The sequence below is a fragment of the Strix aluco genome, chromosome 12 (genome assembly GCF_031877795.1).
Source record: "Strix aluco isolate bStrAlu1 chromosome 12, bStrAlu1.hap1, whole genome shotgun sequence".
NCBI lineage: Eukaryota > Metazoa > Chordata > Aves > Strigiformes > Strigidae > Strix > Strix aluco.
The window spans coordinates 2,504,967-2,532,719 of record NC_133942.1 but is presented as its reverse complement, the minus strand read 5'-3'; the positions used below and the strand labels follow the sequence as shown (position 1 = coordinate 2,532,719).

The 27,753-nt window shown below is 56.2% G+C and overlaps 1 pseudogene; it reads right to left on the bottom strand.

Annotated features, from left to right (window-relative positions):
• The window catches only part of LOC141928915 (kinesin-like protein KIF20B), a 136,919-nt pseudogene that overhangs the window by 11,041 nt on the left and 98,125 nt on the right, over positions 1–27,753 (bottom strand).

The window sequence follows — 27,753 nt, the reverse complement described above, 5'->3', positions numbered from 1 at the left end:
CAAAAGTTCAGGTTGTTTTGAACAGAATTGGGCCCTGCAACCCATATAAAATACAGACCACATCGAGAGACTTCTGCTGAAATCGTACTATGAGGTATTGCTACTGTTATCTATGAATGTTCCACAGAATACCTGAAACCACTGCATCAGCCAAATGTAAAGTGCTGGGATCACAATATAACCATGAAATCACGAATAAATAATGTTGACGTGTTACCCTACAATTCAGAAGTCTTCAACTGACAGTTTTAAGTTTTGTCTTAAAAATGAAATAATCAAGGCCTGTGGGATTGTTCAACCTGAACATACACCAAACAATTGATTATCACCTCTATGCATAAGATTTGGTTCCAAAATCCTGCTCAACTGGATTTTACAATGCTCAACTACTATTTTACAGTAGTCATTTCTTTTTTTCTGTCACATCACACACACACCCAGCTCACCTTTGGTTTTCTGTGTCAGCTGCTCTTCAATTTTGATTAGTTCATTGGTTTTCTTTGTCAGCTTTTCTTTGGTCTGAGTTAGTGCAGTGGTAGTTTTGCCCAGCTGTTTTTCAAGCCAACCTGTAGCTTCCTGAGGGTCCTCTAGAGACACCATGTGTCTGTGTGTTTCTTCTGCCTGCTTTTTGATATCAACGACATCATTCTGCAGAGAATCAGTAACGCCCTCAAGATCAATGTAGGTGCCTGTCCCTATGCCATATTCTTCACTCTGAAAGATAATTTATATCCATTTAGAAATAGCAAATAATTACACAATACCCATTATTTCTACTGAAAATTTGGAAGACCATTATGTCCTCAAACATCTACGTACAGTTAATTCTCACTTCAAAGCCGTCTTGTGGGTTCACAGGCAATTTGATTGCCAGTTTCTGTCTACCTTCACACAGAATTCTCCAGCATCAAGTAACAGCTACTTTATTTTTAAAGCATTTAACGGCCCACCATCACACTCCCTTTTATATCACCACAAAAACATCCCCTCCAAATTTAGTATAAAAGCTAGCATTTTTACCCGATGAGAACACTGAATGAACACAGCAAGCAAACAGCTTTAGAAGGAATACATCTGAAATTTTCAAATATCAGTAAAAGTTTGTGAGGTCAAATGAGTTTGTGGCAACTGATCAAACTAAGTTGTACTTAAAACATTGACTTTATATCTTTCCTCCTTGTTTTTTAAAAACAAAAGGTTCCAAACTCACAAGAACCAGCCTCAACCTAAGAGTTTAGTTATGCCCAAGTGTATATACAATTGTCATTGCTTCAGTTGTAGCTACAATAGCCTTAAGAGGAAAAAAGTCTCTGGGATCACTCCAGTACAGTCCATATACAGGGCCTAAGAATTCAGCTTCAAATACCTTAAATAGGCACTTAATGCAACAGTTTATAGCAAAATTGCAGCTTTTCCCCCAGTTTCTTTGTATACAGTAATTTTCACTTTGTGTTGCAGAAATGCAGAAAACCCCAAAGATTCCTAAATGCATATCTGAGGCACAGCAACTACTCCTATTGAACATGATAAATATATCTTGCTGAGGATACAGTTACACAGCATGCCATTCCTTGAAACCATTCTTCTAATTCTTGAGACGTACCATCTCCACAACAGGTGGTTAGTGAAAGGGATGTTATCAGGGGGATAAAAATACCAGAGGTCCAGCTTGTTCACTGCAAGGCTGATCCTTTAGTTTATTTTCTTCATCCATGTCTTCAAGATAACCATCTACAAGTTCCTTGAAGATTTCCAGGCGTGTGTCAGCATCTTCTTCAAGCCGTTCTCGTTCGTAAGAAAGGCACTCACTAGAGTAGGGAAAATAAGTCAGATAAAAGCTAGCTAGCAGGAGCTGCTAAGAAGTTATTAGTACAGCTGTCTATAAACAAAGATGGTTTTTTCTTTATTTTGGCAATAATAGAACAATACACAAAATGGTGTTCCTACACCAAAGCAGAAGTGTATTTCCTGCACACACACTCCTGAAGAATGAGGGGAAGACATATATACACAGATTATGGCTGACACTTAACTACGAGCATTTTTTCTAAGCTTCTTGAGCCAGAATACCCATTTGAAGTATCACTAAGGCTGCAGTAACCAAAGAATTTGCAAGTGTCACTCTTTCTATAGACATCCTATCAAAGCTCTTCTGTTAGGGAGAGCTCTGCAGGAACACTGCTGACAGATTACACACACCCCCCTCCACCCCCCCCAAATCAAGGCCTTTCCTACACAGTATTTTTCCTGAACTTATAGTCCAAACAGAAACTGATCTATTACCAGAGGCAGTAAGTCTAGCAGAAGAGTGTGGTCTCTTATAGCCAAGAGACAGATTTAAGAAATAAGTTAATTGAATTTCATTGTTTTTAATCATTAACTTTAAAAACCACTTAAAGCTAACTTACTTGAAATATATTTCCAGCTCAGCAAAATATTGGGCAAATTCCTGCATCACCTCTTCACGAATTTTTAGTTCCAGCAGTAACTTATTCTTCTTCTCAGCAGTAAGTTTGTTCTTCAACTCTTCTGTGAGACTCAGCAGCATCTAGAATTACCATTAGTATTAAGTTTTTTATAAAGAAATGGTTTCCCAGAAGTGAGATTCTTCTCATTCCTCAAACACTACAACACCACTTACTCTTCCACCTCACAAAAGCTCTTCCAGTTCTTTTATTAGCTTATTCATAAACAGGAACATTTATGAGTAGATCAAAAGATCTCTTTGGTACTAACACAGCAATTTATAAGTTTGCACAGAGCAGAAATTTGTAAAGAACATCCATTTCATTACAAGAATTGTTGAAGTTGTCTTAAACAGGCTTAAGCTCCACAGAATTTGGCTCTTGTTTTCCAGATGCTCATTTTTGGGGCAATATTAATGAAACTTCCATAAAACAGTTTCTAGTCCTCCGTTCCCTCCTCGTCTTCCCTAGAAGTGACTGAATTTGCTTAAGGAACAGTTTTCAGCATTTTCTTGTGCATAGAATACAGAGGAACAGTCTGTATTGCTAAAAGCAGGTAATACTTGCTGTGCATTGACAGGAGGAGGAGAGAAAGCCAAATCTGCAATTCTTACTGCTTAGTCTATATTTAGACACATTATGGAGTTTTCCTACAACAGGCATTTTAGCATTTTAGTGTGACTAAGTAGTGATGATGTTGTTGTTGATTTCTGGCCAAACGACTGATCTTGGACAAGAACGGATGTGTCCATAGCTAAAACGTACCCAGAAAACAAAGAATAAAGTCTTCAGTATTTTTTAATCCTCTACTGGCACTTCCAAGATAGACCTGTTGCACTTCCCTAGAGGTCCCTGAGCACAGCACTCCCCCAGTCTATCCTCTGCTCAGAGTCACTACTCAGACCAGTTTCCAGCTAGAGTACAGAGGAGGCACTTTAGAGTCTAACCCTTCTTTTGACTGCAGGAACACCAAGTTTCAGTAGCTTGACAACCTACAAGAGGGTTGTCATCTCACTCACCAACAGATTTCTGTATTTCCTATACTCTGAGTTTCTAGTTGCATTACATGAATGCCATCCCACAAACTCTGTTTCTTGAGCAGTTCTATCACCCTCACAGTCTGCTCCTTTTAGTGTTGTACTTAACCTGCTTAGATGAGCCCACATTCTAAAGGCCTGGATCGCTTGTCCTTTGAACATATCTAACTGTCAGCAGAAGTTTTCCATGGCTTCCATTAAGGCTGCAGCACTCATCCCCAATACTTTTGTCTTCCAACTCCGCCAGGGTTCTATCACTGCACTTACTCCTGCTCATTCTGCCTAACCTCCACCTTCCCACTAAAGCTTCTAAGGACATTAAGATGACCTCTTTGGTGCTCAACCTATATACCTCAGGTGAGCAATATTCCACATTAAGATAGCAGTAGTATATGGGGCAGTTAGACTTGCTCCTAGGTGAGAGCATGGAATGCCTACAGAAGAAAAATTCACCCAGATCTCAGGGAATTTCTTCCAAATATAGCAAGTGTCTTGTCAGGCTGGATATTTTATGGGAATTATGGATTTTTCACAGAATCACAGAATCAACTAGGTTGGAAAGGACCTTGAAGATCATCTAGTCCAACCATTAACCTAGCACTGCCAGTTCCCATCTACACCATATCTCTCAGCGCTATGTCGACCCTACTCTTAAACACCTCCAGGGATGGGGATTCCACCACCTCCCTGGGCAATCCATTCCACTGCCTAATAACCCGTTCTGTAAAGAAATACTTCCTGACATCTAGTCTAAACCTTCCCTGGCGCAACTTGAGGCCATTACCTCTTGTCCTATCACTTGTTACTTGGTTAAAGAGACTCATCCCCAGCTCTCTGCAACCTCCTTTCAGGTAGTTGTAGAGGGCGATGAGGTCTCCCCTCAGCCTCCTCTTCTCCAGACTAAACCCCCCCAGTTCCCTCAGCCGCTCCTCATACGACCTGTGCTCCAGACCCTGCACCAGCTTCGTTGCCCTTCTCTGGACACGCTCGAGTCATTCAATGGCCTTTTTGTAGTGAGGGGCCCAAAACTGAACACAGTAATCGAGGTGCGGCCTCACCAGTGCCAAGTACAGGGGTAAGATCCCTTCCCTGTCCCTGCTGGCCACGCTAGTGCTGATACAAGCCAGGATGCCATTGGCCTTCTTGGCCACATGGGCACACTGCTGGCTCATGTTCAGCCGGCTGTCAATCAACACCCCCAGGTCCCTCTCTGACTGGCAGCTCTCCAGCCACTCCTCCCCAAGCCTGTAGCGCTGCTGGGGGTTGTTATGGCCGAAGTGCAGCACCCGGCATTTGGCCTTATTGAACTTCATACAGTTGGCCTCAGCCCATCGCTCCAGCCTGTCCAGATCTCTCTGCAGAGCCTCCCTACCCTCGAGCAGATCAACACTCCCACCCAGCTTGGTGTCATCTGCAAACTTACTGAGGGTGCACTCGATCCCCTCGTCTAGATCATCAATAAAGATGTTGAACAGGAGTGGCCCCAAAACCGAGCCCTGGGGGACACCACTCGTGACCGGCCTCCAACCGGATTTAACTCCGTTCACCACAACTCTCTGGGCCCGGCCATCCAGCCAGTTTTTCACCCAGCAAAGCGTGCGATCATCCAAGCCTTGAGCAGCCAGTTTCACCAGAAGAATGTTGTGGGAAACGGTGTCAAAGGCCTTGCTAAAGTCAAGGTAAACTACATCCACAGACTTTCCCTCATCCAATAAGCAGGTCACCCTGTCATAGAAGGAGATCAGGTTTGTCAAGCAGGACCTGCCTTTCATAAACCCATGCTGACTGGGCCTGATCCCCTGGTTGTCCCGCATGTGTTGTAAGATGGTACTCTGGATGAGCTGCTCCATCAGCTTCCTGGGCATCGACGTCAAGCTGACAGGCCTGTAATTTCCTGGATCATCCTTCCGACCCTTCTTATAGATGGGCGTCACATTGCCCAGTTTCCAATCTGTCGGGACTTCCCCGGTCAGCCAGGACCGCTGGTAAATGATGGAAAGCGGCTTGGCGAGCACCCCAGCCAGCTCCTTCAGCACCCTTGGGTGTATTCCATCTGGTCCCATAGACTTGTGTGTGTCTATGTGGTGTAGCAGGTTACTGACTCTCTCCTGGATTGCGAGGGGGTCGTTCTCCCAGTCTCTATCATCTGGCTGAGGGGGCTGGATTTCCTCAATGCAACTAGTCTTGTTATTAAAGACTGAGGCAAAGAAGGCATTAAGTACCTCAGCCTTCCCCTCATCACTTGTTACCAAGTTTCCTTCAGCATCTAGCAGGGGATGGAGACTCTCCCTGGTCTTTCTTTTGCTTTTGACATACTTATAGAACCATTTCTTGTTATCTTTGATTGCTGAAGCCAGATTAATTTCCAGCTGGGCTTTGGACCTCCTGATTTCCGCCCTGCATAGCCTCACAGCCCCTTTGTAATCACTGTGAGTGGCTAGCCCCTTCCTCCAAAGGCTGTAAACTCTCCTTTTCTCCTTGAGTTGCAGCCTAAGCTCCCTGTTCAGCCAGGGTGGTCTTCTCTGCCGCCTGCTCCTCTTAGAGCACCTGGGGACTGCCTGCTCCTGAGCCATTAACACTTCCTTCTTAAGGAGCGCCCAGCCTTCCTGGACCCTTATACCCTTCAGGACCATCTCCCAAGGGATCCTGTCAAGCTGTTGCCTAAACAAGACAAAGTCAGCTCTTTGGAAGTCCAGGATGTCAGTCTTGCTTAGCCCTTTCCTGGCCTCTCTAAGAATAGAGAACTCTTATTATTTCATGATCGCTGTGCCCTAGTCGTCCTCCAACCACCACATCATCCACCAGTCCATCTCTGTTGACAAGGAGGAGATCTAGCAGGGCACCTTCTCTGGTTGGTTCTCTTACCAGCTGTGTTAGGAAGTTGTCCCCTACACATTCCAGGAATCTTCGGGACTGGTCCCGCTCTGCTGTGTTGTATTTCCAGCAGATGTCTGGGAAGTTGAAGTCTCCCACAAGAACAAGGGCAAGCGACCATGAGATTTCACCCAAGTGCCTATAGAATATTTCATCCACCTCTCTGTCCTGGGTGGGTGGCCTATAGTAGACTCCTACTACAACATCTGCCCTGTTGGCCTTCCCCCTGATTCTAACACAAAGACACTCTACCCTGTCTTCACTGCACTTGTATTCAAGGCAATCGTAACAGTCCCTAACATACAGTGCTACCCCACCGCCTCTCCTACCTTGTCTATCCCTTCTAAAGAGCTTGTAGCCATCAACTGGCACACTCCAGTCATGGGAGACATCCCACCATGTTTCTGTGATAGCCACAACATCATAATTTTCCTGTTTCATCACGGCTTCAAGCTCCTCCTGTTTGTTACCCATGTTGTGTGCATTGGTATACATGCACTTCAGATGGGCTGGTGTTTTGCCCCCTTCCCCCTTCAAATCTAGTTTAAAGTTCTGTCAATGAGCCCAGCTAACTCCTGCCCCAAGATCCTCTTCCCCTTCTGGGACAAGTGTATCCCATCTAAGGCCCAGAGGTCTGGTGCCCTGTATACCAACCCATGATCGAAAAAACCAAAGCCCTGACGGTGACAACAGTCTTGAAGCCACGAATTCATCTGTTGTGTTCTTCGGTGTTCATCCTCACCCATCCACCCAACTGGAGGGATGGAGGAGAACACAACCTGTGCCCCCGACCCCTTGATCAGTTTCCCCAAGGTCCTGAAATGTCTCTTCATTAATTTAATACTTCTCCTGGTAATGTCATCACTACCTACCTGAAAAACCAGAAGAGGGTAATAGTCCTTGGGTTTAACTAGAGCAGGGAGTCTTCTTGTGAGGTCCTTGATGCAGGCCCCAGGGAGGCAGCAGACTTCCCTATGATGCGGGTCTGGTCTGCATATGGGGCCTTCGACACCCTTCAGAATGGAGTCCCTCACTACAATCACTCTTCTGGGGTTCCTTCCAGAGCTGGTTTTAATACCTTTTCTAGACTGACCTGGCCTTGGTGGTCCTTGATCTTCCTCATTGTTTGTCTCAATCTCTTCCTCCATGTCTTCATTCAAAAGTTCCAGGACAACGAATCTATTGTGAAGAGGCACCATGGAGGGTGAGGGAGGTTGGGAGAGAATTTTCTTGCCTCCCTGAGCAGGGACCTGTTTCCAGTCTCCCTCATCTCCTAAGTCCCCTCCTTCTGCCTGGTAGCATGAGGGTGAGGGATCACCTGCCTTGCCTGGAGCCTCTATTTGCTCCTGTTGATTTATGGGTGCCAAGGTGGAACTCCACCAGTCAATCTCCCTTTCACATTCCCTAATACTTCTTAATCTCTCGACCTCTTCTTTGAGTTCTGCCACCATGCTGAGCAGGTCATCCAGCTGGTCGCAGCGCACACAGGCGCTGTCACTGCGGCCCTCCAACAGCACTGACAGGCTCAGGCACTCCCTGCAGCCTGGGACCTGGACTCCTGCATTTTGTGTGGTTGCTCAGCCTAGATCGCCACGTTCTTGCTGGTGGTGCTTTTGAGGCGAGTGGAGACCATGGCTCAGGCTACGGGTGGTTGACAAGTACTATTAACCAGTGGTTTACAGGTACTGTCTGATCACCCTGAGCTCGGTGGGCAGCGACCTGGTCGCTGCCCTCCCACAGGGTTCTTATCTCCGAATTAACGGTGGGTAGTGCTGATTCTGCCCACACTAACTAGGAAGCCCTCCCAGCTCGTTACCGAGGGGTGGGTGTGAGCTACTCTCCTCGGCGAGTGACCGTTGCTGTGTTCACACCTCGCTCGAAACAGGCGCCACCGGCCCTGGGCTCAGCCCACAGCCCACGCCTCCTCAGCTGCCCGCCCACCGGCTTGCCAGTCTCCTTAGAGCCGGCTAGCCGCCTTTCTGTCTCCAAAAAGATTCAAAAGTCCCCCCCAAAAAAAAGCTACTTTCCAGACCCTTTTGCCGCAAAAACCCCCCAGTACGGCCTTGCCTGCACTGCAGCTGCTCTCCTCGGCGAGTGACCATTGCTGTGTTCACATCTCGCTCGAAACAGGCGCCACCGGCCCTGGGCTCAGCCCACAGCCCACGCCTCCTCAGCTGCCCGCCCACCGGCTTGCCAGTCTCCTTAGAGCCGGCTAGCCGCCTTTCTGTCTCCAAAAAGATTCAAAAGTCCCCCCCAAAAAAAAGCTACTTTCCAGTCCCTTTTGCCGCGAAAACCCCCCAGTACGGCCTTGCCTGCACTGCAGCTGCTCTCCTCGGCGAGTGACCGTTGCTGTGTTCACACCTCGCTCGAAACAGGCGCCACCGGCCCTGGGCTCAGCCCACAGCCCACGCCTCCTCAGCAGCCCGCCCACCGGCTTGCCAGTCTCCTTAGAGCCGGCTAGCCGCCTTTCTGTCTCCAAAAAGATTCAAAAGTCCCCCCCAAAAAAAAGCTACTTTCCAGTCCCTTTTGCCGCGAAAACCCCCCAGTACGGCCTTGCCTGCACTGCAGCTGCTCTCCTCGGCGAGTGACCGTTGCTGTGTTCACACCTCGCTCGAAACAGGCGCCACCGGCCCTGGGCTCAGCCCACAGCCCACGCCTCCTCAGCTGCCCGCCCACCGGCTTGCCAGTCTCCTTAGAGCCGGCTAGCCGCCTTTCTGTCTCCAAAAAGATTCAAAAGTCCCCCCCAAAAAAAAGCTACTTTCCAGTCCCTTTTGCCGCGAAAACCCCCCAGTACGGCCTTGCCTGCACTGCAGCTGCTCTCCTCGGCGAGTGACCGTTGCTGTGTTCACACCTCGCTCGAAACAGGCGCCACCGGCCCTGGGCTCAGCCCACAGCCCACGCCTCCTCAGCTGCCCGCCCACCGGCTTGCCAGTCTCCTTAGAGCCGGCTAGCCGCCTTTCTGTCTCCAAAAAGATTCAAAAGTCCCCCCCAAAAAAAAGCTACTTTCCAGTCCCTTTTGCCGCAAAAACCCCCCCGTACGGCCTTGCCTGCACTGCAGCTGCTCTCCTCGGCGAGTGACCCTTGCTGTGTTCACACCTCGCTCGAAACAGGCGCCACCGGCCCTGGACTCAGCCCACAGCCCACGCCTCCTCAGCTGCCAGCCCACCGGCTTGCCAGTCTCCTTAGAGCCGGCTAGCCGCCTTTCTGTCTCCAAAAAGATTCAAAAGTCCCCCCCAAAAAAAGCTACTTTCCAGTCCCTTTTGTCGTGAAAACCACCCAGTACGGCCTTGCCTGCACGGCAGCTGCTCTCCTCGGCAAATAACCGTTGCAGTGTTCACACCTCGCTCGAAACAGGCGCCACCGGCCCTGGGCTCAGCCCACAGCCCACGCCTCCTCAGCTGCCCGCCCACAGGCTTGCCAGTCTCCTTAGAGCCGGCTAGCCGCCTTTCTGTCTCCAAAAAGATTCAAAAGTCCCCCCCAAAAAAAAGCTACTTTCCAGTCCCTTTTGCCGCGAAAACCCCCCAGTACGGCCTTGCCTGCACTGCAGCTGCTCTCCTCGGCGAGTGACCGTTGCTGTGTTCACACCTCGCTCGAAACAGGCGCCACCGGCCCTGGGCTCAGCCCACAGCCCACGCCTCCTCAGCTGCCCGCCCACCGGCTTGCCAGTCTCCTTAGAGCCGGCTAGCCGCCTTTCTGTCTCCAAAAAGATTCAAAAGTCCCCCCCAAAAAAAAGCTACTTTCCAGTCCCTTTTGCCGCAAAAACCCCCCCGTACAGCCTTGCCTGCACTGCAGCTGCTCTCCTCGGCGAGTGACCGTTGCTGTGTTCACACCTCGCTCGAAACAGGCGCCACTGGCCCTGGGCTCAGCCCAAAGCCCACGCCTCCTCAGCTGCCCGCCCACCGGCTTGCCAGTTTTCTTAGAGCCGGCTAGCCACCTTTCTGTCTCCAAAAAGATTCAAAAGTCCCCCCCAAAAAAAAGCTACTTTCCAGTCCCTTTTGCCACGAAAACCCCCCAGTACGGCCTTGCCTGCACTGCAGCTGCTCTCCTCGGCGAGTGACCGTTGCTGTGTTCACACCTCGCTCGAAACAGGCGCCACCGGCCCTGGGCTCAGCCCACAGCCCACGCCTCCTCAGCTGCCCGCCCACCGGCTTGCCAGTCTCCTTAGAGCCGGCTAGCCGCCTTTCTGTCTCCAAAAAGATTCAAAAGTCCCCCCCAAAAGAAAGCTACTTTCCAGTCCCTTTTGCCGTGAAAACCCCCCAGTACGGCCTTGCCTGCGCTGGAGCTGCTCTCCTCAGCGAGTGACCGTTGCTGTGTTCACACCTCGCTCGAAACAGGTGCCACCGGCCCTGGGCTCAGCCCACAAGCCCACGCCTCCTCAGCTGCCCGCCCACCGGCTTGCCAGTCTCCTTAGAGCCGGCTAGCCGCCTTTCTGTCTCCAAAAAGATTCAAAAGTCCCCCCCAAAAAAAAGCTACTTTCCAGTCCCTTTTGCCGCGAAAACCCCCCAGTACGGCCTTGCCTGCACTGCAGCTGCTCTCCTCGGCGAGTGACCGTTGCTGTGTTCACACCTCGCTCGAAACAGGCGCCACCGGCCCTGGGCTCAGCCCACAGCCCACGCCTCCTCAGCTGCCCGCCCACCGGCTTGCCAGTCTCCTTAGAGCCGGCTAGCCGCCTTTCTGTCTCCAAAAAGATTCAAAAGTCCCCCCCAAAAAAAAGCTACTTTCCAGTCCCTTTTGCCGCAAAAACCCCCCAGTACGGCCTTGCCTGCACGGCAGCTGCTCTCCTCGGCAAATACCCGTTGCAGTGTTCACACCTCGCTCGAAACAGGCGCCACCGGCCCTGGGCTCAGCCCACAGCCCACGCCTCCTCAGCTGCCCGCCCACCGGCTTGCCAGTCTCCTTAGAGCCGGCTAGCCACCTTTCTGTCTCCAAAAAGATTCAAAAGTCCCCCCCAAAAAAAAGCTACTTTCCAGTCCCTTTTGCCACGAAAACCCCCCAGTACGGCCTTGCCTGCACTGCAGCTGCTCTCCTCGGCGAGTGACCGTTGCTGTGTTCACACCTCGCTCGAAACAGGCGCCACCGGCCCTGGGCTCAGCCCACAGCCCACGCCTCCTCAGCTGCCCGCCCACCGGCTTGCCAGTCTCCTTAGAGCCGGCTAGCCGCCTTTCTGTCTCCAAAAAGATTCAAAAGTCCCCCCCAAAAAAAAGCTACTTTCCAGTCCCTTTTGCCGCAAAAACCCCCCCGTACGGCCTTGCCTGCACTGCAGCTGCTCTCCTCGGCGAGTGACCCTTGCTGTGTTCACACCTCGCTCGAAACAGGCGCCACCGGCCCTGGACTCAGCCCACAGCCCACGCCTCCTCAGCTGCCAGCCCACCGGCTTGCCAGTCTCCTTAGAGCCGGCTAGCCGCCTTTCTGTCTCCAAAAAGATTCAAAAGTCCCCCCCAAAAGAAAGCTACTTTCCAGTCCCTTTTGCCGCGAAAACCCCCCAGTACGGCCTTGCCTGCACTGCAGCTGCTCTCCTCGGCGAGTGACCGTTGCTGTGTTCACACCTCGCTCGAAACAGGCGCCACCGGCCCTGGGCTCAGCCCACAGCCCACGCCTCCTCAGCTGCCCGCCCACCGGCTTGCCAGTCTCCTTAGAGCCGGCTAGCCGCCTTTCTGTCTCCAAAAAGATTCAAAAGTCCCCCCCCAAAAAAAGCTACTTTCCAGTCCCTTTTGCCGCGAAAACCCCTCAGTACGGCCTTGCCTGCACTGCAGCTGCTCTCCTCGGCGAGTGACCCTTGCTGTGTTCACACCTCGCTCGAAACAGGCGCCACCGGCCCTGGGCTCAGCCCACAGCCCACGCCTCCTCAGCTGCCCGCCCACCGGCTTGCCAGTCTCCTTAGAGCCGGCTAGCCGCCTTTCTGTCTCCAAAAAGATTCAAAAGTCCCCCCCAAAAAAAAGCTACTTTCCAGTCCCTTTTGCCGCAAAAACCCCCCCGTACGGCCTTGCCTGCACTGCAGCTGCTCTCCTCGGCGAGTGACCCTTGCTGTGTTCACACCTCGCTCGAAACAGGCGCCACCGGCCCTGGACTCAGCCCACAGCCCACGCCTCCTCAGCTGCCAGCCCACCGGCTTGCCAGTCTCCTTAGAGCCGGCTAGCCGCCTTTCTGTCTCCAAAAAGATTCAAAAGTCCCCCCCAAAAAAAGCTACTTTCCAGTCCCTTTTGTCGTGAAAACCCCCCAGTACGGCCTTGCCTGCACTGCAGCTGCTCTCCTCGGCAAATAACCGTTGCAGTGTTCACACCTCACTCGAAACAGGCGCCACCGGCCCTGGGCTCAGCCCACAAGCCCACGCCTCCTCAGCTGCCCGCCCACCGGCTTGCCAGTCTCCTTAGAGCCGGCTAGCCGCCTTTCTGTCTCCAAAAAGATTCAAAAGTCCCCCCCAAAAAAAAGCTACTTTCCAGTCCCTTTTGCCGCGAAAACCCCCCAGTACGGCCTTGCCTGCACTGCAGCTGCTCTCCTCGGCGAGTGACCGTTGCTGTGTTCACACCTCGCTCGAAACAGGCGCCACCGGCCCTGGGCTCAGCCCACAGCCCACGCCTCCTCAGCTGCCCGCCCACCGGCTTGCCAGTCTCCTTAGAGCCGGCTAGCCGCCTTTCTGTCTCCAAAAAGATTCAAAAGTCCCCCCCAAAAAAAAGCTACTTTCCAGTCCCTTTTGCCGCAAAAACCCCCCCGTACAGCCTTGCCTGCACTGCAGCTGCTCTCCTCGGCGAGTGACCGTTGCTGTGTTCACACCTCGCTCGAAACAGGCGCCACTGGCCCTGGGCTCAGCCCACAGCCCACGCCTCCTCAGCTGCCCGCCCACCGGCTTGCCAGTCTCCTTAGAGCCGGCTAGCCGCCTTTCTGTCTCCAAAAAGATTCAAAAGTCCCCCCGAAAAGAAAGCTACTTTCCAGTCCCTTTTGCCGCAAAAACCCCCCAGTACGGCCTTGCCTGCACGGCAGCTGCTCTCCTCGGCAAATAACCGTTGCAGTGTTCACACCTCGCTCGAAACAGGCGCCACCGGCCCTGGGCTCAGCCCACAGCCCACGCCTCCTCAGCTGCCCGCCCACCGGCTTGCCAGTTTTCTTAGAGCCGGCTAGCCGCCTTTCTGTCTCCAAAAAGATTCAAAAGTCCCCCCCAAAAAAAAGCTACTTTCCAGTCCCTTTTGCCACGAAAACCCCCCAGTACGGCCTTGCCTGCACTGCAGCTGCTCTCCTCGGCGAGTGACCGTTGCTGTGTTCACACCTCGCTCGAAACAGGCGCCACCGGCCCTGGGCTCAGCCCACAGCCCACGCCTCCTCAGCTGCCCGCCCACCGGCTTGCCAGTCTCCTTAGAGCCGGCTAGCCGCCTTTCTGTCTCCAAAAAGATTCAAAAGTCCCCCCCAAAAAAAAGCTACTTTCCAGACCCTTTTGCCGCAAAAACCCCCCAGTACGGCCTTGCCTGCACTGCAGCTGCTCTCCTCGGCGAGTGACCATTGCTGTGTTCACATCTCGCTCGAAACAGGCGCCACCGGCCCTGGGCTCAGCCCACAGCCCACGCCTCCTCAGCTGCCCGCCCACCGGCTTGCCAGTCTCCTTAGAGCCGGCTAGCCGCCTTTCTGTCTCCAAAAAGATTCAAAAGTCCCCCCCAAAAAAAAGCTACTTTCCAGTCCCTTTTGCCGCGAAAACCCCCCAGTACGGCCTTGCCTGCACTGCAGCTGCTCTCCTCGGCGAGTGACCGTTGCTGTGTTCACACCTCGCTCGAAACAGGCGCCACCGGCCCTGGGCTCAGCCCACAGCCCACGCCTCCTCAGCTGCCCGCCCACCGGCTTGCCAGTCTCCTTAGAGCCGGCTAGCCGCCTTTCTGTCTCCAAAAAGATTCAAAAGTCCCCCCCAAAAAAAAGCTAATTTCCAGTCCCTTTTGCCGCGAAAACCCCCCAGTACGGCCTTGCCTGCACTGCAGCTGCTCTCCTCGGCGAGTGACCGTTGCTGTGTTCACACCTCGCTCGAAACAGGCGCCACCGGCCCTGGGCTCAGCCCACAGCCCACGCCTCCTCAGCTGCCCGCCCACCGGCTTGCCAGTCTCCTTAGAGCCGGCTAGCCGCCTTTCTGTCTCCAAAAAGATTCAAAAGTCCCCCCCAAAAAAAAGCTACTTTCCAGTCCCTTTTGCCGCAAAAACCCCCCCGTACGGCCTTGCCTGCACTGCAGCTGCTCTCCTCGGCGAGTGACCCTTGCTGTGTTCACACCTCGCTCGAAACAGGCGCCACCGGCCCTGGACTCAGCCCACAGCCCACGCCTCCTCAGCTGCCAGCCCACCGGCTTGCCAGTCTCCTTAGAGCCGGCTAGCCGCCTTTCTGTCTCCAAAAAGATTCAAAAGTCCCCCCCCAAAAAAGCTACTTTCCAGTCCCTTTTGTCGTGAAAACCACCCAGTACGGCCTTGCCTGCACGGCAGCTGCTCTCCTCGGCAAATAACCGTTGCAGTGTTCACACCTCGCTCGAAACAGGCGCCACCGGCCCTGGGCTCAGCCCACAGCCCACGCCTCCTCAGCTGCCCGCCCACAGGCTTGCCAGTCTCCTTAGAGCCGGCTAGCCGCCTTTCTGTCTCCAAAAAGATTCAAAAGTCCCCCCCAAAAAAAAGCTACTTTCCAGTCCCTTTTGCCGCGAAAACCCCCCAGTACGGCCTTGCCTGCACTGCAGCTGCTCTCCTCGGCGAGTGACCGTTGCTGTGTTCACACCTCGCTCGAAACAGGCGCCACCGGCCCTGGGCTCAGCCCACAGCCCACGCCTCCTCAGCTGCCCGCCCACCGGCTTGCCAGTCTCCTTAGAGCCGGCTAGCCGCCTTTCTGTCTCCAAAAAGATTCAAAAGTCCCCCCCAAAAAAAAGCTACTTTCCAGTCCCTTTTGCCGCAAAAACCCCCCCGTACAGCCTTGCCTGCACTGCAGCTGCTCTCCTCGGCGAGTGACCGTTGCTGTGTTCACACCTCGCTCGAAACAGGCGCCACTGGCCCTGGGCTCAGCCCAAAGCCCACGCCTCCTCAGCTGCCCGCCCACCGGCTTGCCAGTTTTCTTAGAGCCGGCTAGCCACCTTTCTGTCTCCAAAAAGATTCAAAAGTCCCCCCCAAAAAAAAGCTACTTTCCAGTCCCTTTTGCCACGAAAACCCCCCAGTACGGCCTTGCCTGCACTGCAGCTGCTCTCCTCGGCGAGTGACCGTTGCTGTGTTCACACCTCGCTCGAAACAGGCGCCACCGGCCCTGGGCTCAGCCCACAGCCCACGCCTCCTCAGCTGCCCGCCCACCGGCTTGCCAGTCTCCTTAGAGCCGGCTAGCCGCCTTTCTGTCTCCAAAAAGATTCAAAAGTCCCCCCCAAAAGAAAGCTACTTTCCAGTCCCTTTTGCCGTGAAAACCCCCCAGTACGGCCTTGCCTGCGCTGGAGCTGCTCTCCTCAGCGAGTGACCGTTGCTGTGTTCACACCTCGCTCGAAACAGGTGCCACCGGCCCTGGGCTCAGCCCACAAGCCCACGCCTCCTCAGCTGCCCGCCCACCGGCTTGCCAGTCTCCTTAGAGCCGGCTAGCCGCCTTTCTGTCTCCAAAAAGATTCAAAAGTCCCCCCCAAAAAAAAGCTACTTTCCAGTCCCTTTTGCCGCGAAAACCCCCCAGTACGGCCTTGCCTGCACTGCAGCTGCTCTCCTCGGCGAGTGACCGTTGCTGTGTTCACACCTCGCTCGAAACAGGCGCCACCGGCCCTGGGCTCAGCCCACAGCCCACGCCTCCTCAGCTGCCCGCCCACCGGCTTGCCAGTCTCCTTAGAGCCGGCTAGCCGCCTTTCTGTCTCCAAAAAGATTCAAAAGTCCCCCCCAAAAAAAAGCTACTTTCCAGTCCCTTTTGCCGCAAAAACCCCCCAGTACGGCCTTGCCTGCACGGCAGCTGCTCTCCTCGGCAAATACCCGTTGCAGTGTTCACACCTCACTCGAAACAGGCGCCACCGGCCCTGGGCTCAGCCCACAAGCCCACGCCTCCTCAGCTGCCCGCCCACCGGCTTGCCAGTCTCCTTAGAGCCGGCTAGCCGCCTTTCTGTCTCCAAAAAGATTCAAAAGTCCCCCCCAAAAAAAAGCTACTTTCCAGTCCCTTTTGCCGCGAAAACCCCCCAGTACGGCCTTGCCTGCACTGCAGCTGCTCTCCTCGGCGAGTGACCGTTGCTGTGTTCACACCTCGCTCGAAACAGGCGCCACCGGCCCTGGGCTCAGCCCACAGCCCACGCCTCCTCAGCTGCCCGCCCACCGGCTTGCCAGTCTCCTTAGAGCCGGCTAGCCGCCTTTCTGTCTCCAAAAAGATTCAAAAGTCCCCCCCAAAAAAAAGCTACTTTCCAGTCCCTTTTGCCGCAAAAACCCCCCCGTACAGCCTTGCCTGCACTGCAGCTGCTCTCCTCGGCGAGTGACCGTTGCTGTGTTCACACCTCGCTCGAAACAGGCGCCACTGGCCCTGGGCTCAGCCCACAGCCCACGCCTCCTCAGCTGCCCGCCCACCGGTTGCCAGTCTCCTTAGAGCCGGCTAGCCGCCTTTCTGTCTCCAAAAAGATTCAAAAGTCCCCCCGAAAAGAAAGCTACTTTCCAGTCCCTTTTGCCGCAAAAACCCCCCAGTACGGCCTTGCCTGCACGGCAGCTGCTCTCCTCGGCAAATAACCGTTGCAGTGTTCACACCTCGCTCGAAACAGGCGCCACCGGCCCTGGGCTCAGCCCACAGCCCACGCCTCCTCAGCTGCCCGCCCACCGGCTTGCCAGTTTTCTTAGAGCCGGCTAGCCGCCTTTCTGTCTCCAAAAAGATTCAAAAGTCCCCCCCCAAAAAAAGCTACTTTCCATTCCCTTTTGCCGCAAAAACCACCCCGTACGGCCTTGCCTGCACTGCAGCTGCTCTCCTCGGCAAGTGACCGTTGCTGTGTTCACACCTCGCTCGAAACAGGCGCCACCGGCCCTGGGCTCAGCCCACATCCCACGCCTCCTCAGCTGCCCGCCCACCGGCTTGCCAGTCTCCTTAGAGCCGGCTAGCCGCCTTTCTGTCTCCAAAAAGATTCAAAAGTCCCCCCCAAAAAAAAGCTACTTTCCAGTCCCTTTTGCCGCGAAAACCCCCCAGTACGGCCTTGCCTGCACTGCAGCTGCTCTCCTCGGCGAGTGACCGTTGCTGTGTTCACACCTCGCTCGAAACAGGCGCCACCGGCCCTGGGCTCAGCCCACAGCCCACGCCTCCTCAGCTGCCCGCCCACTGGCTTGCCATTCTCCTTAGAGCCGGCTAGCGGCCTTTCTGTCTCCAAAAAGATTCAAAAGTCCCCCCCAAAAAAAAGCTACTTTCCAGTCCCTTTTGCCGCAAAAACCCCCCAGTACGGCCTTGCCTGCACTGCAGCTGCTCTCCTCGGCGAGTGACCGTTGCTGTGTTCACACCTCGCTCGAAACAGGCGCCACCGGCCCTGGGCTCAGCCCACAGCCCACGCCTCCTCAGCTGCCCGCCCACCGGCTTGCCAGTCTCCTTAGAGCCGGCTAGCCGCCTTTCTGTCTCCAAAAAGATTCAAAAGTCCCCCCCAAAAGAAAGCTACTTTCCAGTCCCTTTTGCCGCGAAAACCCCCCAGTACGGCCTTGCCTGCACTGCAGCTGCTCTCCTCGGCGAGTGACCGTTGCTGTGTTCACACCTCGCTCGAAACAGGCGCCACCGGCCCTGGGCTCAGCCCACAGCCCACGCCTCCTCAGCTGCCCGCCCACCGGCTTGCCAGTCTCCTTAGAGCCAGCTAGCCGCATTTCTGTCTCTAAAAAGATTCAAAAGTCCCCCCCAAAAAAAAGCTACTTTCCAGTCCCTTTTGCCGCGAAAACCCCCCCGTACGGCCTTGCCTGCACTGCAGCTGCTCTCCTCGGCGAGTGACCGTTGCTGTGTTCACACCTCGCTCGAAACAGGCGCCACCGGCCCTGGGCTCAGCCCACAGCCCACGCCTCCTCAATTGCCCGCCCACCGGCTTGCCAGTCTCCTTAGAGCCGGCTAGCCGCCTTTCTGTCTCCAAAAAGATTCAAAAGTCCCCCCCCAAAAAAAGCTACTTTCCATTCCCTTTTGCCGCAAAACCCCCCAGTACGGCCTTGCCTGCACTGCAGCTGCTCTCCTCGGCGAGTGACCGTTGCTGTGTTCACACCTCGCTCGAAACAGGCGCCACCGGCCCTGGGCTCAGCCCACAGCCCACGCCTCCTCAGCTGCCCGCCCACCGGCTTGCCAGTCTCCTTAGAGCCGGCTAGCCGCCTTTCTGTCTCCAAAAAGATTCAAAAGTCCCCCCCAAAAAAAGCTACTTTCCAGTCCCTTTTGTCGTGAAAACCCCCCAGTACGGCCTTGCCTGCACGGCAGCTGCTCTCCTCGGCAAATAACCGTTGCAGTGTTCACACCTCGCTCGAAACAGGCGCCACCGGCCCTGGGCTCAGCCCACAGCCCACGCCTCCTCAGCTGCCCGCCCACCGGCTTGCCAGTCTCCTTAGAGCCGGCTAGCCGCCTTTCTGTCTCCAAAAAGATTCAAAAGTCCCCCCCAAAAGAAAGCTACTTTCCAGTCCCTTTTGCCGCGAAAACCCCCCAGTACGGCCTTGCCTGCACGGCAGCTGCTCTCCTCGGCAAATGACCGTTGCAGTGTTCACACCTCGCTCGAAACAGGCGCCACCGGCCCTGGGCTCAGCCCACAGCCCACGCCTCCTCAGCTGCCCGCCCACCGGCTTGCCAGTCTCCTTAGAGCCAGCTAGCCGCCTTTCTGTCTCCAAAAAGATTCAAAAGTCCCCCCCAAAAAAAAGCTACTTTCCAGTCCCTTTTGCCGCGAAAACCCCCCAGTACGGCCTTGCCTGCACTGCAGATGCTCTCCTCGGCGAGTGACCGTTGCTGTGTTCACACCTCGCTCGAAACAGGCGCCACCGGCCCTGGGCTCAGCCCACAGCCCACGCCTCCTCAGCTGCCCGCCCACCGGCTTGCCAGTCTCCTTAGAGCCGGCTAGCCGCCTTTCTGTCTCCAAAAAGATTCAAAAGTCCCCCCCAAAAAAAAGCTACTTTCCAGTCCCTTTTGCCGCGAAAACCCCCCAGTACGGCCTTGCCTGCACTGCAGCTGCTCTCCTCGGCGAGTGACCGTTGCTGTGTTCACACCTCGCTCGAAACAGGCGCCACCGGCCCTGGGCTCAGCCCACAGCCCACGCCTCCTCAGCTGCCTGCCCACCGGCTTGCCAGTCTCCTTAGAGCCGGCTAGCCGCATTTCTGTCTCCAAAAAGATTCAAAAGTCCCCCCCAAAAAAAAGCTATTTTCCAGTCCCTTTTGCCGCGAAAACCCCCCAGTACGGCCTTGCCTGCACTGCAGCTGCTCTCCTCGGCGAGTGACCGTTGCTATGTTCACACCTCGCTCGAAACAGGCGCCACCGGCCCTGGGCTCAGCCCACAGCCCACGCCTCCTCAGCTGCCCGCCCATCGGCTTGCCAGTCTCCTTAGAGCCAGCTAGCCGCCTTTCTGTCTCCAAAAAGATTCAAAAGTCCCCCCCCAAAAAAAGCTACTTTCCAGTCCCTTTTGCCGCAAAAACCCCCCCGTACGGCCTTGCCTGCACTGCAGCTGCTCTCCTCGGCGAGTGACCGTTGCTGTGTTCACACCTCGCTCGAAACAGGCGCCACCGGCCCTGGGCTCAGCCCACAGCCCACGCCTCCTCAGCTGCCCGCCCACCGGCTTGCCAGTCTCCATAGAGCCGGCTAGCCGCCTTTCTGTCTCCAAAAAGATTCAAAAGTCCCCCCCAAAAAAAAGCTACTTTCCAGTCCCTTTTGCCGCGAAAACCCCCCAGTACGGCCTTGCCTGCACTGCAGCTGCTCTCCTCGGCGAGTGACCGTTGCTGTGTTCACACCTCGCTCGAAACAGGCGCCACCGGCCCTGGGCTCAGCCCACAGCCCACGCCTCCTCAGCTGCCCGCCCACCGGCTTGCCAGTCTCCTTAGAGCTGGCTAGCCGCCTTTCTGTCTCCAAAAAGATTCAAAAGTCCCCCCCAAAAGAAAGCTACTTTCCAGTCCCTTTTGCCGCGAAAACCCCCCAGTACGGCCTTGCCTGCACGGCAGCTGCTCTCCTCGGCAAATAACCGTTGCAGTGTTCACACCTCGCTCGAAACAGGCGCCACCGGCCCTGGGCTCAGCCCACAGCCCACGCCTCCTCAGCTGCCCGCCCACCGGCTTGCCAGTCTCCTTAGAGCCGGCTAGCCGCCTTTCTGTCTCCAAAAAGATTCAAAAGTCCCCCCCAAAAAAAGCTACTTTCCATTCCCTTTTGCCGCAAAAACCACCCCGTACGGCCTTGCCTGCACTGCAGCTGCTCTCCTCGGCAAGTGACCGTTGCTGTGTTCACACCTCGCTCGAAACAGGCGCCACCGGCCCTGGGCTCAGCCCACATCCCACGCCTCCTCAGCTGCCCGCCCACCGGCTTGCCAGTCTCCTTAGAGCCGGCTAGCCGCCTTTCTGTCTCCAAAAAGATTCAAAAGTCCCCCCCAAAAAAAAGCTACTTTCCAGTCCCTTTTGCCGCGAAAACCCCCCAGTACGGCCTTGCCTGCACTGCAGCTGCTCTCCTCGGCGAGTGACCGTTGCTGTGTTCACACCTCGCTCGAAACAGGCGCCACCGGCCCTGGGCTCAGCCTACAGCCCACGCCTCCTCAGCTGCCCGCCCACCGGCTTGCCAGTCTCCTTAGAGCCGGCTAGCCGCCTTTCTGTCTCCAAAAAGATTCAAAAGTCCCCCCCAAAAAAAAGCTACTTTCCAGTCCCTTTTGCCGCGAAAACCCCCCAGTACGGCCTTGCCTGCACTGCAGCTGCTCTCCTCGGCGAGTGACCGTTGCTGTGTTCACACCTCGCTCGAAACAGGCGCCACCGGCCCTGGGCTCAGCCCACAGCCCACGCCTCCTCAGCTGCCCGCCCACCGGCTTGCCAGTCTCCTTAGAGCCGGCTAGCCGCCTTTCTGTCTCCAAAAAGATTCAAAAGTCCCCCCCAAAAAAAGCTACTTTCCAGTCCCTTTTGTCGTGAAAACCCCCCAGTACGGCCTTGCCTGCACGGCAGCTGCTCTCCTCGGCAAATAACCGTTGCAGTGTTCACACCTCGCTCGAAACAGGCGCCACCGGCCCTGGGCTCAGCCCACAGCCCACGCCTCCTCAGCTGCCCGCCCACCGGCTTGCCAGTCTCCTTAGAGCCGGCTAGCCGCCTTTCTGTCTCCAAAAAGATTCAAAAGTCCCCCCCAAAAGAAAGCTACTTTCCAGTCCCTTTTGCCGCGAAAACCCCCCAGTACGGCCTTGCCTGCACTGCAGCTCCTCTCCTCGGCAAATGACCGTTGCAGTGTTCACACCTCGCTCGAAACAGGCGCCACCGGCCCTGGGCTCAGCCCACAGCCCACGCCTCCTCAGCTGCCCGCCCACCGGCTTGCCAGTCTCCTTAGAGCCAGCTAGCCGCCTTTCTGTCTCCAAAAAGATTCAAAAGTCCCCCCCAAAAAAAAGCTACTTTCCAGTCCCTTTTGCCGCGAAAACCCCCCAGTACGGCCTTGCCTGCACTGCAGATGCTCTCCTCGGCGAGTGACCGTTGCTGTGTTCACACCTCGCTCGAAACAGGCGCCACCGGCCCTGGGCTCAGCCCACAGCCCACGCCTCCTCAGCTGCCCGCCCACCGGCTTGCCAGTCTCCTTAGAGCCGGCTAGCCGCCTTTCTGTCTCCAAAAAGATTCAAAAGTCCCCCCCAAAAAAAAGCTACTTTCCAGTCCCTTTTGCCGCGAAAACCCCCCAGTACGGCCTTGCCTGCACTGCAGCTGCTCTCCTCGGCGAGTGACCGTTGCTGTGTTCACACCTCGCTCGAAACAGGCGCCACCGGCCCTGGGCTCAGCCCACAGCCCACGCCTCCTCAGCTGCCTGCCCACCGGCTTGCCAGTCTCCTTAGAGCCGGCTAGCCGCATTTCTGTCTCCAAAAAGATTCAAAAGTCCCCCCCAAAAAAAAGCTATTTTCCAGGCCCTTTTGCCGCGAAAACCCCCCAGTACGGCCTTGCCTGCACTGCAGCTGCTCTCCTCGGCGAGTGACCGTTGCTATGTTCACACCTCGCTCGAAACAGGCGCCACCGGCCCTGGGCTCAGCCCACAGCCCACGCCTCCTCAGCTGCCCGCCCATCGGCTTGCCAGTCTCCTTAGAGCCAGCTAGCCGCCTTTCTGTCTCCAAAAAGATTCAAAAGTCCCCCCCCAAAAAAAGCTACTTTCCAGTCCCTTTTGCCGCAAAAACCCCCCCGTACGGCCTTGCCTGCACTGCAGCTGCTCTCCTCGGCGAGTGACCGTTGCTGTGTTCACACCTCGCTCGAAACAGGCGCCACCGGCCCTGGGCTCAGCCCACAGCCCACGCCTCCTCAGCTGCCCGCCCACCGGCTTGCCAGTCTCCATAGAGCCGGCTAGCCGCCTTTCTGTCTCCAAAAAGATTCAAAAGTCCCCCCCAAAAAAAAGCTACTTTCCAGTCCCTTTTGCCGCGAAAACCCCCCAGTACGGCCTTGCCTGCACTGCAGCTGCTCTCCTCGGCGAGTGACCGTTGCTGTGTTCACACCTCGCTCGAAACAGGCGCCACCGGCCCTGGGCTCAGCCCACAGCCCACGCCTCCTCAGCTGCCCGCCCACCGGCTTGCCAGTCTCCTTAGAGCTGGCTAGCCGCCTTTCTGTCTCCAAAAAGATTCAAAAGTCCCCCCCAAAAGAAAGCTACTTTCCAGTCCCTTTTGCCGCGAAAACCCCCCAGTACGGCCTTGCCTGCGCTGGAGCTGCTCTCCTCGGCGAGTGACCGTTGCTGTGTTCACACCTCGCTCGAAACAGGCGCCACCGGCCCTGGGCTCAGCCCACAGCCCACGCCTCCTCAGCTGCCTGCCCACCGGCTTGCCAGTCTCCTTAGAGCCGGCTAGCCGCCTTTCTGTCTCCAAAAAGATTCAAAAGTCCCCCCCAAAAGAAAGCTACTTTCCAGTCCCTTTTGCCGCGAAAACCCCCCAGTACGGCCTTGCCTGCACTGCAGCTGCTCTCCTCGGCGAGTGACCGTTGCTGTGTTCACACCTCGCTCGAAACAGGCGCCACCGGCCCTGGGCTCAGCCCACAGCCCACGCCTCCTCAGCTGCCCGCCCACCGGCTTGCCAGTCTCCTTAGAGCCGGCTAGCCGCCTTTCTGTCTCCAAAAAGATTCAAAAGTCCCCCCCAAAAAAAAAGCTACTTTCCAGTCCCTTTTGCCGCGAAAACCCCCCAGTAAGGCCTTGCCTGCACGGCAGCTGCTCTCCTCGGCAAATGACCGTTGCAGTGTTCACACCTCGCTCGAAACAGGCGCCACCGGCCCTGGGCTCAGCCCACAGCCCACGCCTCCTCAGCTGCCCGCCCACCGGCTTGCCAGTCTCCTTAGAGCCAGCTAGCCGCCTTTCTGTCTCCAAAAAGATTCAAAAGTCCCCCCCAAAAGAAAGCTACTTTCCAGTCCCTTTTGCCGCGAAAACCCCCCAGTACGGCCTTGCCTGCACTGCAGCTGCTCTCCTCGGCGAGTGACCGTTGCTGTGTTCACACCTCGCTCGAAACAGGCGCCACCGGCCCTGGGCTCAGCCCACAGCCCACGCCTCCTCAGCTGCCCGCCCACCGGCTTGCCAGTCTCCATAGAGCCGGCTAGCCGCCTTTCTGTCTCCAAAAAGATTCAAAAGTCCCCCCCAAAAAAAAGCTACTTTCCAGTCCCTTTTGCCGCGAAAACCCCCCAGTACGGCCTTGCCTGCACTGCAGCTGCTCTCCTCGGCGAGTGACCGTTGCTGTGTTCACACCTCGCTCGAAACAGGCGCCACCGGCCCTGGGCTCAGCCCACAGCCCACGCCTCCTCAGCTGCCCGCCCACCGGCTTGCCAGTCTCCTTAGAGCTGGCTAGCCGCCTTTCTGTCTCCAAAAAGATTCAAAAGTCCCCCCAAAAGAAAGCTACTTTCCAGTCCCTTTTGCCGCGAAAACCCCCCAGTACGGCCTTGCCTGCGCTGGAGCTGCTCTCCTCGGCGAGTGACCGTTGCTGTGTTCACACCTCGCTCGAAACAGGCGCCACCGGCCCTGGGCTCAGCCCACAGCCCACGCCTCCTCAGCTGCCTGCCCACCGGCTTGCCAGTCTCCTTAGAGCCGGCTAGCCGCCTTTCTGTCTCCAAAAAGATTCAAAAGTCCCCCCCAAAAGAAAGCTACTTTCCAGTCCCTTTTGCCGCGAAAACCCCCCAGTACGGCCTTGCCTGCACTGCAGCTGCTCTCCTCGGCGAGTGACCGTTGCTGTGTTCACACCTCGCTCGAAACAGGCGCCACCGGCCCTGGGCTCAGCCCACAGCCCACGCCTCCTCAGCTGCCCGCCCACCGGCTTGCCAGTCTCCTTAGAGCCGGCTAGCCGCCTTTCTGTCTCCAAAAAGATTCAAAAGTCCCCCCCAAAAAAAAAGCTACTTTCCAGTCCCTTTTGCCGCGAAAACCCCCCAGTAAGGCCTTGCCTGCACGGCAGCTGCTCTCCTCGGCAAATGACCGTTGCAGTGTTCACACCTCGCTCGAAACAGGCGCCACCGGCCCTGGGCTCAGCCCACAGCCCACGCCTCCTCAGCTGCCCGCCCACCGGCTTGCCAGTCTCCTTAGAGCCAGCTAGCCGCCTTTCTGTCTCCAAAAAGATTCAAAAGTCCCCCCCAAAAGAAAGCTACTTTCCAGTCCCTTTTGCCGCGAAAACCCCCCAGTACGGCCTTGCCTGCACTGCAGATGCTCTCCTCGGCGAGTGACCGTTGCTCTGTTCACACCTCGCTCGAAACAGGCGCCACCGGCCCTGGGCTCAGCCCACAGCCCACGCCTCCTCAGCTGCCCGCCCACCGGCTTGCCAGTCTCCTTAGAGCCGGCTAGCCGCCTTTCTGTCTCCAAAAAGATTCAAAAGTCCCCCCGAAAAAAAAGCTACTTTCCAGTCCCTTTTGCCGCGAAAACCCCCCAGTACGGCCTTGCCTGCACTGCAGCTGCTCTCCTCGGCGAGTGACCGTTGCTGTGTTCACACCTCGCTCGAAACAGGCGCCACCGGCCCTGGGCTCAGCCCACAGCCCACGCCTCCTCAGCAGCCCGCCCACCGGCTTGCCAGTCTCCTTAGAGCCGGCTAGCCGCCTTTCTGTCTCCAAAAAGATTCAAAAGTCCCCCCCAAAAAAAAGCTACTTTCCAGTCCCTTTTGCCGCGAAAACCCCCCAGTACGGCCTTGCCTGCACTGCAGCTGCTCTCCTCGGCGAGTGACCGTTGCTGTGTTCACACCTCGCTCGAAACAGGCGCCACCGGCCCTGGGCTCAGCCCACAGCCCACGCCTCCTCAGCTGCCCGCCCACCGGCTTGCCAGTCTCCTTAGAGCCAGCTAGCCGCCTTTCTGTCTCCAAAAAGATTCAAAAGTCCCCCCCCAAAAAAAGCTACTTTCCAGTCCCTTTTGCCGCAAAAACCCCCCCGTACGGCCTTGCCTGCACTGCAGCTGCTCTCCTCGGCGAGTGACCGTTGCTGTGTTCACACCTCGCTCGAAACAGGCGCCACCGGCCCTGGGCTCAGCCCACAGCCCACGCCTCCTCAGCTGCCCGCCCACCGGCTTGCCAGTCTCCATAGAGCCGGCTAGCCGCCTTTCTGTCTCCAAAAAGATTCAAAAGTCCCCCCCAAAAAAAAGCTACTTTCCAGTCCCTTTTGCCGCGAAAACCCCCCAGTACGGCCTTGCCTGCACGGCAGCTGCTCTCCTCGGCAAATGACCGTTGCTGTGTTCACACCTCGCTCGAAACAGGCGCCACCGGCCCTGGGCTCAGCCCACAGCCCACGCCTCCTCAGCTGCCCGCCCACCGGCTTGCCAGTCTCCTTAGAGCCGGCTAGCCGCCTTTCTGTCTCCAAAAAGATTCAAAAGTCCCCCCCAAAAGAAAGCTACTTTCCAGTCCCTTTTGCCGCAAAAACCCCCCAGTACGGCCTTGCCTGCACGGCAGCTGCTCTCCTCGGCAAATAACCGTTGCAGTGTTCACACCTCGCTCGAAACAGGCGCCACCGGCCCTGGGCTCAGCCCACAGCCCACGCCTCCTCAGCTGCCCGCCCACCGGCTTGCCAGTTTTCTTAGAGCCGGCTAGCCGCCTTTCTGTCTCCAAAAAGATTCAAAAGTCCCCCCCCAAAAAAAGCTACTTTCCATTCCCTTTTGCCGCAAAAACCACCCCGTACGGCCTTGCCTGCACTGCAGCTGCTCTCCTCGGCGAGTGACCGTTGCTGTGTTCACACCTCGCTCGAAACAGGCGCCACCGGCCCTGGGCTCAGCCCACAGCCCACGCCTCCTCAGCTGCCCGCCCACCGGCTTGCCAGTCTCCTTAGAGCCAGCTAGCCGCCTTTCTGTCTCCAAAAAGATTCAAAAGTCCCCCCCCAAAAAAGCTACTTTCCAGTCCCTTTTGCCGCGAAAACCCCCCAGTACGGCCTTGCCTGCACTGCAGCTGCTCTCCTCGGCGAGTGACCGTTGCTGTGTTCACACCTCGCTCGAAACAGGCGCCACCGGCCCTGGGCTCAGCCCACAGCCCACGCCTCCTCAGCTGCCCGCCCACCGGCTTGCCAGTCTCCTTAGAGCCGGCTAGCCGCCTTTCTGTCTCCAAAAAGATTCAAAAGTCCCCCCCAAAAAAAAAGCTACTTTCCAGTCCCTTTTGCCGCGAAAACCCCCCAGTACGGCCTTGCCTGCACGGCAGCTGCTCTCCTCGGCAAATGACCGTTGCTGTGTTCACACCTCGCTCGAAACAGGCGCCACCGGCCCTGGGCTCAGCCCACAGCCCACGCCTCCTCAGCTGCCCGCCCACCGGCTTGCCAGTCTCCTTAGAGCCAGCTAGCCGCCTTTCTGTCTCCAAAAAGATTCAAAAGTCCCCCCCCAAAAAAAGCTACTTTCCAGTCCCTTTTGCCGCAAAAACCCCCCCGTACGGCCTTGCCTGCACTGCAGCTGCTCTCCTCGGCGAGTGACCGTTGCTGTGTTCACACCTCGCTCGAAACAGGCGCCACCGGCCCTGGGCTCAGCCCACAGCCCACGCCTCCTCAGCTGCCCGCCCACCGGCTTGCCAGTCTCCATAGAGCCGGCTAGCCGCCTTTCTGTCTCCAAAAAGATTCAAAAGTCCCCCCCAAAAAAAAGCTACTTTCCAGTCCCTTTTGCCGCGAAAACCCCCCAGTACGGCCTTGCCTGCACTGCAGCTGCTCTCCTCGGCGAGTGACCCTTGCTGTGTTCACACCTCGCTCGAAACAGGCGCCACCGGCCCTGGGCTCAGCCCACAGCCCACGCCTCCTCAGCTGCCCGCCCACCGGCTTGCCAGTCTCCTTAGAGCCGGCTAGCCGCCTTTCTGTCTCCAAAAAGATTCAAAAGTCCCCCCCAAAAAAAAGCTACTT